Genomic DNA, 12,397 nt, shown 5'->3' on the forward strand with positions numbered 1-12,397 from the left:
TCATGTCCCGTCCCAAGACCCCAAAACCACATGCTGCTCTCACTCTTCCCCTCTCCTGCCCACTTCCTCTTTGGATGGAAGAAGAGAGTTGAAGGCACAGTAGAAAAAGATGATGGGTTGAGATAAGAAAATAAACAGTAACAGCATCAACATTAATAACAAAATTGTAGAAAAAGGAGAGTGCAGAGGCCCGATCTGGCCACAGCCTATCCACCCAAGCCGCTTTCTCTGGTCACGACCAGCATTACCCACTGCTACAGCAATCACACTTGTTCCACTGGAAAAGCATGACCCTCCTTCCTGGTAGCTGTTCCCTGCTCCTGGCAATGACATAATGTGGTATTGAGTAACACATCCACCTTATCATCCCACTTCTGCTGATCTGAGCTGGAACCAGGACAAGCATTAACAGAACAATGTAGAAATACCTTGCAAAGCCCTTACAGCAATGGAGATCTGTCTTTTAAGCCCCAGTCTGAGCACAATGTGGTAAGCAATATAAAATGTTTGGTAAAATAACTGAACTTAAGCATGGAGTGGAATTTACACCTACCCAGTAGTTTTCTAAGATTTCACAAGAACAATAAAAAAATCCCCAAAAGTAAAAAAAACCGCTTCAGTTTGTCTTTGTAATTGTAGACACCAAGTAATACTAGTTGCCTACTTTCAAAATACCTTTTCTGAAAATATTTATACACAAAAACTGAACCAAATAAGAATTCAATTACAATTCTGTTATTATCATTACCAATTATTGGCATATAATTTTACTATTAGAGTTTCACAACCCTGTGAAGTCTCTTTATGCCTAGGCTGCATTAGTGAGCTGCAGAAGTATTTTCTTTTTAATCAGATTTTGACCTCCAAAGATCTCTTATCCTAAAAGGTAACAATAAACACACAGCAGTCCTCTCCATTTTAACAGCTGCTCAACATCTTCCACATTTTGCTAAATATCACTAAGATTTTGTCAATTTATAACTATTATTGTGCAATAAAACATAAAGATTTCAGAAGAAGAGACAAACTTTTATATTTCCCCTTTTATTCCCCTAGATTTTCTCCTCCCCAACATATGTTCACTTATAATTTGATATGTCTTTAATCATTTAACATTTAATCATTTAAGTGGTCCTTTCAGCTCAATCAAGAGCACATAACCACTTTGTGATTCACACTGAACTTTGAATAAAATTAAGTGATAGTGAAAAACATTTCTTCCAGGATCAATATGGAGGATGGGGCTTATATAGTCCCTTTCCCTTCCCAAAACCTCTCTCCACTCTCCCACTATATGACCAAACTAAAATGAATTCCCTTCTCCCTAAAAGGCTTTCACTGCATTGATTTCTAAATGAACTGATTGTCAAATAATGGCTTGAGAATTACAGTTTTTTAATTTATTTCCCTCTTTCTTATTCAATACAGCTCCACATAGTGCTGTGGGGAGGATCCCAAAACTCTTTAAAAAAGTCTTATAATTATTTTGTCACATAAATACAGAAAAAAATAAATTACTACTCAACAATATGTATAATTGCTATTTAAACTTTTATTTGGTGTAGAATATCTGAACAAAGATAGCCATTAAAAAAAGTCTACATAAAAAACAACACAAGCAAACAGATTAATTCAAGCCTGCACTACAATAAACACTAAATATGAGATTATATTTAAAATTTAATTCTTGATGTACACCCTGGATGTCTGCTTTATAAGTGTAATCCATAGATGCACAGTCTCATTAGAAAACCCAATTACACTGAGAGAAAAGGCTGCTTGTACAAAGGCAAGAGTATATTTAAGTGAAAAGGCTCTGTGAGTATTACGTGCAGATGATGGCTTTGAAACATACACCAACTCTATTTCTTTTGTTAGAGTCCAGAAGTTCAAGCATGGAAGTATTACCAGACAGTTCTTGAAATTTTCATTCAGGCTCAGTGAGCTCTAGGTAAAGCAGGATTTTACCTCTTGTTTTTTATGTGCTGTGCTGTTTGGTGTTTTTTAACTAAGGGAACTATAGAAGGTATTTTCAGAATCATGCAACGGGAGAGAGAAAAAAGGAAAGTTTTCCCTTTAAACTTACTATAGGATAAGGTTTCTAGAGAAAAAAAGATTGGCCAGAAATTTAAAGGGAAGTCTCATTTGAATAAAACAGTAAACAGTACTTGTAATCTAAACAATGTGTTCAGAACAAGAAAAATAAAACCAAAAATCTAGAAACCACTTACAGAAGTCAGTTTTACCATGTCAAAAAAAAGGTTGTGTTTTTTTTTTTCTTTTCAGCTCAAAATAAAAACAACATGATACTATATTTATTTACATACTTCATATCGAACTAAAATACAAAGGAAATCGTGACTTCTAAGATTCCTTATAGGAGATCTAATCTAGACCTACTCTTTTTCAGTAAGAGCATTTTTTATAGTCAGATTCATGGCATTTAAACTTACTTATGAGTCAATTACTTTACAGTATAATTTTAGCAGGTGCTAAACACTGATTTAATATTCTGAACCTACCGTCATCCCATACAGAGAAAAAAGTGTAATGATCATGACTTAGGAATTACTTACACAATTTCTATACATTATCTTCTCTCCTTACATAGGTCAGAAAAATAACTATGATGGTCAAAAAGCCGTTGAAAATTAAAAAAAAAAATTCTACACCTTGACTTGAGCTTATTTTATATTATTAAGCAGTAATTGTAACAAAGCTTATATTTGGTGTAGTAGTGGCTTTTCTACTCATCATGAAGAATTATAAAAAGTTATGTAGGTGTAACAGATCATACAAAAACTTCTACTACACCTATCGGAAAGACTTAAAAACTCTTATTAAAATGAACAACAATAGAAAACTGGCTTGCTGCTAACAAAAATTTGAGAAAGTACAGCATAAAAAATAATATCTATGATTAATGACACAGATCATTACAACTTTCTGTCTCCAAATAACACTTCAAAGATAACAAAAAATCCCACATATGGTCCATATATGAGATCTTGTAACTTGCAGAAGAAGACTTTTCAACTCTTTATAACCAGTTGCTAAAATATATCTCTGAATTAGAGGAAATATTTCAGTTTTTCAGTCTTGAATACAGATTTGTATATATTAAAATACTGGCCCTACCCTGACATACACCCACCCACTTGTCTAAAATACATCACAGCAAAAAAAGATGAGATGGGAAAGAGATTTCACACAGTAGTCCTATAAGCTTTTGTTCAAGGAACAAAGTTATCTTCATTATTAATTTTCTTAAAATAACTGTTCAAAAGAAATGGAGACTGTCTTTAAAGCTGGAAAATTCAGGAAAAGGTTTTATGCAGATCATTTGTTAAGGGATTGTGAGAGATTCAGAGAAATGCTTCAGTTGCCTAGTATTATAAAAGAATGTGACACTCATCCTCAAATCTTAGCCATCTCAGTTTCTTCAAACTTGTGCAAAATTATTATCTTCATTGCCACCATGGTAACAAAAATACTTTCTTTCCATAAACAGAATTGATTGTCATAAAAAAATCTGTAAAATTTAATGAATTTATGAAGAAGTGCATTGAAATACATCAACACTTATTAAAAACTCAGCTCTAAGTGAAAAACTGAAGCACGTTATAGCTGGTCTGTACATGGGAGGGATGGGGGGTAATGACAGCAGAAATACACATTAGTGAGAAAACACATAATACTGTAAAAAGAGTCCTCTCTTGCTAATGTTTACAATAAAGCATTCCTTTTGCAGGCTACCTTCTTGCCTCACTTTCATGTCTGTACTATTCCTTTTTCATCCACAGAAGTCTGCTAGATTTATTCATATCAACAGCTCATCATGTAAGTATGCCCAACTTTTTCTCAAACTTCCATGTTTATTCACAAAGAAAACTTAATGTTCTTACCAATCCAGCTGATGGAATTCAGAAGGAGACAAAGCTGGCATTTACTCTATTGCTTACTTAATATTTTGTATAGAACTGCCTCAGAGTATTAGCAATTTCAGATAGTTAAATATTTACCATTTCTAGCCCAATTCTTTCTTCAGTCAAACAACAAATCTATTGTTCCTAATAGAAAATGACTGGGGCAAAAAGGTACTTTATATCTTGTTACTCATTCTGTGTGACTCCCTAATCCATTCCTTGTTTCCAGGTAAGGAAGTGTTGGGATAATTGAACATCAATATAGGCTCTTCTATATTCTACTTTTGATTTCATCATCTTTCCTTTATTTCCTTTATTTCAGTCATTACATTACTTGGTGAGTGCCCCTGACTCCAGAAAGAGGAATTTCCTACTGTGACAATTTCTATTCACTCAAGATTTCCCAGTCTGATCTGTTTTTCTGAAATTTTATATAACTTCTGAATTTTACCATTCCACTCTTCTCCCAAACTCAAGACATGAACTCTAACTTCACATTTTGTACAAGGCATTTCTACCAAAGGTATTAGCACAATTCCACTATTCCTTTTCTTTCTTTTAATTTTATAAAGTAAGCACAACCTGCTTTTCTATGCACATCTTTGAGCCTTCCATTTGAAATGAGAGGTAGAGCCAAGGAGAAGTATCTGAGAATACTTCTCATTGGCAACGCCCCGAAACCACACTGAGGGATTATTCTCCACTTCTCTCAAACATCTGTAGCACTGGTGAGGACACACTTTGCTCAGCATGAGGCAGGTATGCCAACTTTCAGAAAGAAACCATGTACCCACCCTACTGCAAAAAATGCAACCAATATGAGGAAACCTTTATTACAAAATTAAGTGCCTACAGGTTCAGCATAGAAGACCTTATACAAATCACCATATGTCAGGGGATGCTAAGTGAGCTTCAGATAATAATATTTCATTGTACTCCATTTGTCTAGGTCATAAAGTCCATCTGATTTTGATATCATAATTATAGGACACAAAATGAAGTGTAGATGTCAAAGTTCTTGAGGGTTAGGTGAGATAACAACCAGAATCAATCCAAACTAACATTCTTACTGACTCAATGATCTTTTCAGTTTTCTGTAACATACTTGCTACCACACCAGCCTTAGTAGCAAAGTTCATAAACTGTGTACTATACTATTATAGTATTTCATATAATAAAATATAATGCAGTAAAATTTCAGGAGCCACTACTATCTTTATCAATATAAATAAATCAATGTAAAATGCAATTTAAATTAAGTGAGAGATAAAAATACTCAAATTGTGATTTGTAGCACAAACTCAATATCCAAGATAAGGATACCATGACTTCAGCAAAAAAAAAACCCAGAAAATCTTTAGTTTGATCTAATAAGAATGTCCTTTGTTGCAATTAGATCCGAAAGTGGAACTCTCCCAACTGATTATATTCATGTAATACTGCCAATGGTGAGGGCAAAACCTCAGACTCATGACAGCCACCTCTTTAAACAACTATTGACACTCTGAAGAATAAGCAAGTCAATCAGAACACATTTCTTTTCTAGTGTCATCAGACATTAAGCCCAGGGAGTCACCCCACAGGCAGTAACACGATTTATGAAGGTAAGAAATGGGAGCTGTCCATTAACATGGAAATATTTGCCCGTTTACTTAGTAAAAACCTGGATTTTCACAGAAAAATCATCTGAGATGGTTTCTGTGTTTCAGAATCGCATCCATCATAGTCCAAAAAGTCATACAAAGGAATATTAAAACAAACTGAACTAAAACTGTATTTTACCTTTTTTTTTTTTCCTGTTGTCCCTCTGTCACCTGACCAGTTGGGTGAAACACCACTGTAGCTCACATAGTCTACAACTGAAGAGAGGGTTTTTTTTGCTTCTAGTTAGTTCTTAATGGGGTCTGTGAGGTATGACGGAAAGCAAAAAAATGCAACAAGACTGTGGAGCAAAATGGCACTTTAATAAAAATAGTGTAGAGGGCATATTGTAATAAAATTTCATTTCTTTCCTTTGTTTATCCAGCTCTAAAATTACTTGGTCCATGAGTCAGTCCTTGCATAAGATGATATGCCTGCTTCAGAGACCACTCAGACTAAAACTGAGGTTTGACCTTTAGAGTAGTTATCAACCTTGACAATACAGGAAAGAGATTATTCCCTTTACAATTCATTTCACTTAAAGCCTTTAATCTTCCAAGAATTAGAGCCTTCAGCTTCATCTCCATATAGGCAGACTAGCAGTCTACCCTAATTCTCATCTCTAGCTTGTCTGCGTTCCAGCAAAAAACAGAGCTACAAGGACCTGAAAAAGAAGCATCAGAAATCCATACTTCAGACAGGGCTATCCTACCCTGCCTGCATGATGAAAAAAGAACAGTTGTGATTCCAAAACATCTGAAATAAACAGGATCCCTTATTCCTGGGACAGCTGTTGTTTCTGTTTCAGATAACTAAACTTTGTAACAAGATAATGGCTTAATAGCTTGCTTTTCACTCTTTTAATGAGCTGCAAGAAAGAAAAAAAAAGGCATCATGTAAGTATTTTATTAGAAGCATTTAAGGATACATGCCATGAATGCTTCAATTGTAACAGTCCAAACTCTAAGAAGATTGTGTGTTTTTCACATAGATGTGTGTAAAAACGTACTGTTATATTTTAACATGATTTGACATAAATCTTACAGAGAAAAGTAGTGAAACCGACAGCTAAGTCAGACTTTGAAGAAATCCTGACACACTCAGTGTCTGAAGGTTTTTTTTTAAATACCTCCCAGTTATACTGAAAACAATAGAGGCTTGAGGTCAGGAAAGCTTAAAATCATTTTAGCATAGTCTTTCAATGCACAATAAAAATATATATTCAAATATTCAATTTTCTAGTCTCAGAAATCACTGTGCTTCTGACAGATGTTTATGTTCCTAAATATCTCTAATAATGAAGAATTCATGATTCTCCTACACAGTCTGTATCAATGATATTTTCCATAAAAAGATTTTTAATTCTATGTCATCCAAGTCTCTCTTGCTATAAAGTTAAAAAGCACTTAATTCTTGCCCTATTTGTCCTGGGGAAAAAACGAGTTCTTCTCCCCTCTTTCAGGAACTTTTCATGGCAGATTTAGATATCAATTTTTTTCCATCTTCTCTTTACTCTGAAGATATACTTGTTCAAAGGTTGTCTCATGCAATGAGTGGGTTTTTTTAAACCAATCAGATATCTCAAAGTACAACATCAAAAACACTACAAAAGCATTACTGGAGCTGAATAGAGATGAAAAATCAACTCCTAAACTATACATAGTATCTCAGAATTATTCAGGCTGAAGAGATATCAGGACATCTTTTGTCCAATTTTCAACACAGAGCAGGAGTAAGCTGTGAGGTCAGACCACTATGCTCAGGACTTTATTCAGCCTGATCTTGAATATGTCCAAGAACAGAGTGACTAAATAGTCTCTCTGAAAAACCTGTTCCACACTTTGACTGTCCTAAGACTTATAAGGTCTTTCCATACATCCAGTCTGAACCTCACTTGTTTCAGTTTACACCTGTAGCCTTTCATTCTCTCCTATGCATGTCCATCAAGAGCCCAGCTTCATCTTTTTGCTAACCCCCTTGTTGGCAGAGGCAAGCTGCTGACATGTTCTCCCAAAGAAGTCTCTTCTTCAGGCTGAACAAGCCCTGATCCTCCATTCTCTCCTCAAAGAAAAAATGCTCCAACTCCTGACCAGCTTGGGGACCGTCTGATAATCCCCAGCTCAGCTCATTGATGTCTTATATTGGGGAGCCCAAAACTGTAAGGAGTAACTAGATGATGTCTCACAAGCTCTGAACAGTGGAGGGGTAAACCTTCTCCCTCAATCTCCTTTCTGTTTCTCTATTAATAGAGCGTAGATACCACCTCTGCTGGCCCAGGTTAGACCCCTCACATATTTAATTTATCACAGGCCTTCAAGCAGCACATGATAAACACCATCCAACCAGCTTTTTATCCATCTAGTTTTCTACCATCCAGAGTGCAATGTTCAACACTAACAATGTAGGACTTATGAAAGTCACGGCAAATATCACCAATTCCTTTCTCCATGCTCACAAAACAGAAAGCAATCAGGTTGGCCAGGCATGAGTGGCAGCCTGACTGCTCCCAATCCCTGCTTTCTCCTTCAGGGTCCCAGATGTGAGCTTTAGGAGAACCTCATGATTTCCTCAGAAATTAACATGAGACATCTATACAGTAGTTTCCTGTACTGTCTTTTGGGCCTTGTTTGGATGATGTGCGCAAAATTTGTTTTTCTACAGTCACCAGATCATGTCCCAAATTTTTCATGCTTCATTCTGAAGTAATTTTACAGCATCATCTTCAGTTTGCGATCCCTCCTCTCCTCCTTCCTTCCTTCCAGTAGTCACCTAATCAATTGTTCCTCAGTCTGTATTTTGTCTCTGGTGAATTTTATGCAAGGATTTCCATTTATCTAGGTTTCACCCCATCTTTTAGTGGTTAATTCTCCATTTCTCCAGGGTTATTTTGAATGCAGAGTCTAGCCTCTACACAGTCGTAATTCTCATCAGCTTTTTAGATGGCAAATTAATCTACAAAATGGATAAGAAATATAGGCTTCTATTTCATCACCCATCAGGTTAATGATAATACAGAATAAAGCCAGGTCTAGGCCCATAACAAAATCCTGATGACCTCACACTTATACTCAAAATGTAAGATATGTATCTTTTCGTTATAAAGAAAGTTCTACAAACAACTTTGTGCTTTGTCTTTGTTGATACATCTAGACCAAAGACAGATTAAAACACTCAGTAAAACAGTACCAAAATTCTTAGTCAGGATTTAAGACTCCTGTTTTCTCCTCTCTCTGTAAGGCTACAAGGTTAGAGAGCTTTGACATAATTTATTCAAAAGATGTGAATTTCTACCATTCTATTATTTTTTAGTGCTCACTTCTATAATCAAAATGTTATAAGTGAGGTCACTTTTCAGCAAACTAGAAGCATTATGTTTTAAGATTAGAACTATGTAACAGTGACATTGATTCCATCTATAACTTTTACAGCAGAGGTCTTAACAAATAAAGATTTTTGCCTTGGACATGTGAATGGTCAATACAAGAAAGGAACTCAGGATTTTTTTGTTTGTTTTGTTTTACAACACTAGGAAATATAGATTTCCTATGTATTGACCTGGTCACAGTCAAAGAGATTCAACAGGCTTATGTTGCAACAGCAGCTAATCAAACAATCTTTTTTAATATGGGTGGCAGCATGATGTCACCAGATGGACAGGCAAAAATAGAGACATAATAATTACTTGCAAGTAATTTGTCTATGACACTTCAATTAGGCTTTTTTTTTTAATATATAAGGAAACTTTTCATCCCCAAAACATTCAATTTTCCTTGTAAAATTCTATAAGCAATTTCTTTAGCAGTTATTTCCGTGGCATTGAAACAACAACTTCCCACTTTTAATTATTTTTTTTCAGGTGAATAAGAATATTGTAGATTTTCAGTTTAATTTAGCTCTTTCAAACATTAGAAACAAATTCATAAATTTCTAAAGAACTTCATTACCTTGGGTTAGATTAAAAATTCATTTTCTGAATTCACGATGTAATCTGGTATACTCTTTGAAACCTGTTTTCAACCAGCTTGTTTCTGATGCATCCTCAGAAAATTAATGTTTTTTAAAATTATTTCAAGTTGGCACTAAAATCCAAAGAATTCAAAATTAATAACTGGTATTGAAAGGTGAGTGTGTTTGAAAATAAGGTTTTAAAAATGTGCCTCAGCTATGCATTTGTAACCTGATCATCCTGCTTTCTCAAAACAGCATGTTCTACGTCTGTCATGTGTAGTACAAATTATAGAAGGCTTTATTAAAAAGAATACAAAGACATTTACATTGAGCCAAATTAAACTTCCTAAACAAAGAGCAGTTTCTGCCAGTTCACTAAATAGCCAGCTGTTTCCTTCATAGTTTTACTTTAATGGTTCTCATGAATCATGGACTGTGAATCTTAATCTGTGATCCATTCCAGGATTCATGGATGCAGAATGATGTGTTTTATGAGGATAAGAAACTGTGAATGTAGCACATATTGATATATTGAAAAATAATTTTGATCATGAAGAACTCATTTTCAAGTTTACGTGAAATCAGAGAAAGTAAACAGTCAAATACAAATATTGCATTTGAATAATACAAATATTATTCCAGTCCAGTATTTAGTTTCATAGCAACAGCATCATTCCTGACTAGCATGGTAGATGTATAAGCAAACTTGCTCTTCCTGCATCATCTGTTATATTGGCTAGATTTCTAAAGTAATCAAACATCCCAATGGAATACTAGAAACTAAATGAACTTTCACATCATCAAAGTGGAAAAAGAAACAAAGAAAGGAAATTAGTTGAATTAGAAAAAAAATCACCACAGAAAATCAGGAAGACATTTCCAGTACAATGTTTATGAGCTAATCAGAGGAAGCAGCTATCCTGAAGAGATGAAAAAAAGTCTTGCTGGGGGCCTGTAAAACTTTACAGCATTGCTTAAGCAGCTATCAAATGGTCTGGCCTGAAGCAGTTGACAAACCGATATTCTCCTGATTGTGATCTTCTGACAACACTCAGGAAGTGCTCTCTAAAAAACACTCTCTCTACATAATGACTGAATATAAACATCCCAATGCCATGTTTGCCTGTCTCTTGACAATCCAAAGGTTTGAATTATCAAGAAGACTCAAACTACGGACACATATCTTGTTGGGTTTTTGGGGTTTGTTTGTTTGTTTGTTGGTTGGTTTTTTGTTTGTTTGTTGTTTTTTTTTTTCAAGAAATAACATTGTGGTCCAACTCTATCTTTCACCTTTAGATTACAGAATCATAGAATGGCCTGGTTTGGAAGGGACCTTAAAGACCATCACTTTCCAGCCCCCTGCTGTGAATATGGACACCTGTCACTAGACTAGGTTGCTCAGGGCTCCATCCAACCTTGCTTTTAACACTTCTAGGGTTTAAGGCATCCACAGCCCTCAGCAACTTGCTCCAGTGCCTCATCACCCTTACAGTAAAGATTTATTTTTCCTAATATCTAATCCAAATCTCTTTCAGTCTGATGCCATTCTCCTTTGTCCTGTCAAAACATATCCATGTAAAAGGTCTCTCTCCATCTTTCTTGGTTTCTCGGTTTATTGTGCTAATTATGCAATGTATTACAGCTTAAGAAATTTTAAGTATTGTTTTCTTCATAATACATGTTGAAAGCTGATCACCACCATTGTCACTCAGGCAATATAGGACTCTGCTGAACATTATATTCCTGTATTTCTTTCCCTGACAGAAATGTGTAGAATTTTGAGTCACATATCAGAATTAAAGAAAAACAAAAACAAAAACAAAAACAAAACAAAACAAACAAAAAACCAAACCAAAACAAAACACCCACAAAATTAACAAAACCCCAAAAAGTCTTGCTTCCCTGATTTTCTTGGTTTGCAGGGCTATGAAAGGGGCCCCTTACCACATCACATACATTCATTTCTCTTGCAAATGTTTTCAGTCCCTCTCCACTGGCATTCTGAGTATGGCAGTAAAATATTTTCAATACATTGGTGGATGAAACTTAATTTCAGATACACTGACAACATTTACAAACCAAGCAGATAAATTCAGGTTTTACAGTGCTTATTTAGCAGACTTAACACATGCTATGTTTTTCATTGCAAGGTTGTTCTTCAATCGCCATGAGTATTTGAGTTGAGTATTTATACTTGAAAAAGTAGCTGAATTCAAGCAAAGGCAAAAGGCAATTAAATTCCAAGGCAAAGGGTTGTTCAGGAGTTCATCAACTTAAAATGGAAAAGGTAAGTATTATTTTTTGTCTTGTACATATTAAGCAAAGTTTTAAAACATATTTTAAAAAATTTACTTCTAAAAACAGATCAGGGCTTAGAAACAATGGGCTCAGCAAGAATCAGGATTTTTTTCCTTCTTTTGTGGAAAATGTTAAGTATTCCTTTAACAGCAGAAATTCTTTTAAGATCTGTTTTCCAACATTTTTTTCCCTTTCAAAAAGTAGGTGCTACTGTTAATTGAGAGAAGCATTTTAAAACTTTGACACCCTCTATCCCCAAACAAAGATTACATGCACAGTAAGTTATAATCCTTGGCTTTGCAATACCGCTTTATGAGGTTAAGAAGATGAATGTTCATAGCTTTTAATCCTCACCACGATTTACAAGGCCCAGGGTATCCTTTCCCCAGAGCATCTACAACTGTGCGGTTGTTCTGCCTGCTGCTTAAATTGCAGAGACATTTGCAAAGGAAATTATGGATTGTTGTCCCGCAACCAAGCTGCCTTCTGATCTCTCCTGTAGTATTTCTTTGATAACAGCAAAAGGCTTTCTTTCTCCTTGTTTATCACTCTTGTTTTTCCAGACTGGGTGATACTATGATGAC

The sequence above is a fragment of the Chamaea fasciata genome, unplaced genomic scaffold, assembly GCF_029207755.1.
Source record: "Chamaea fasciata isolate MVZ Bird 193981 ecotype frontalis unplaced genomic scaffold, bChaFas1.0.hap1 SCAF_1, whole genome shotgun sequence".
In the NCBI taxonomy this organism is placed as follows: Eukaryota; Metazoa; Chordata; class Aves; order Passeriformes; family Sylviidae; genus Chamaea; species Chamaea fasciata.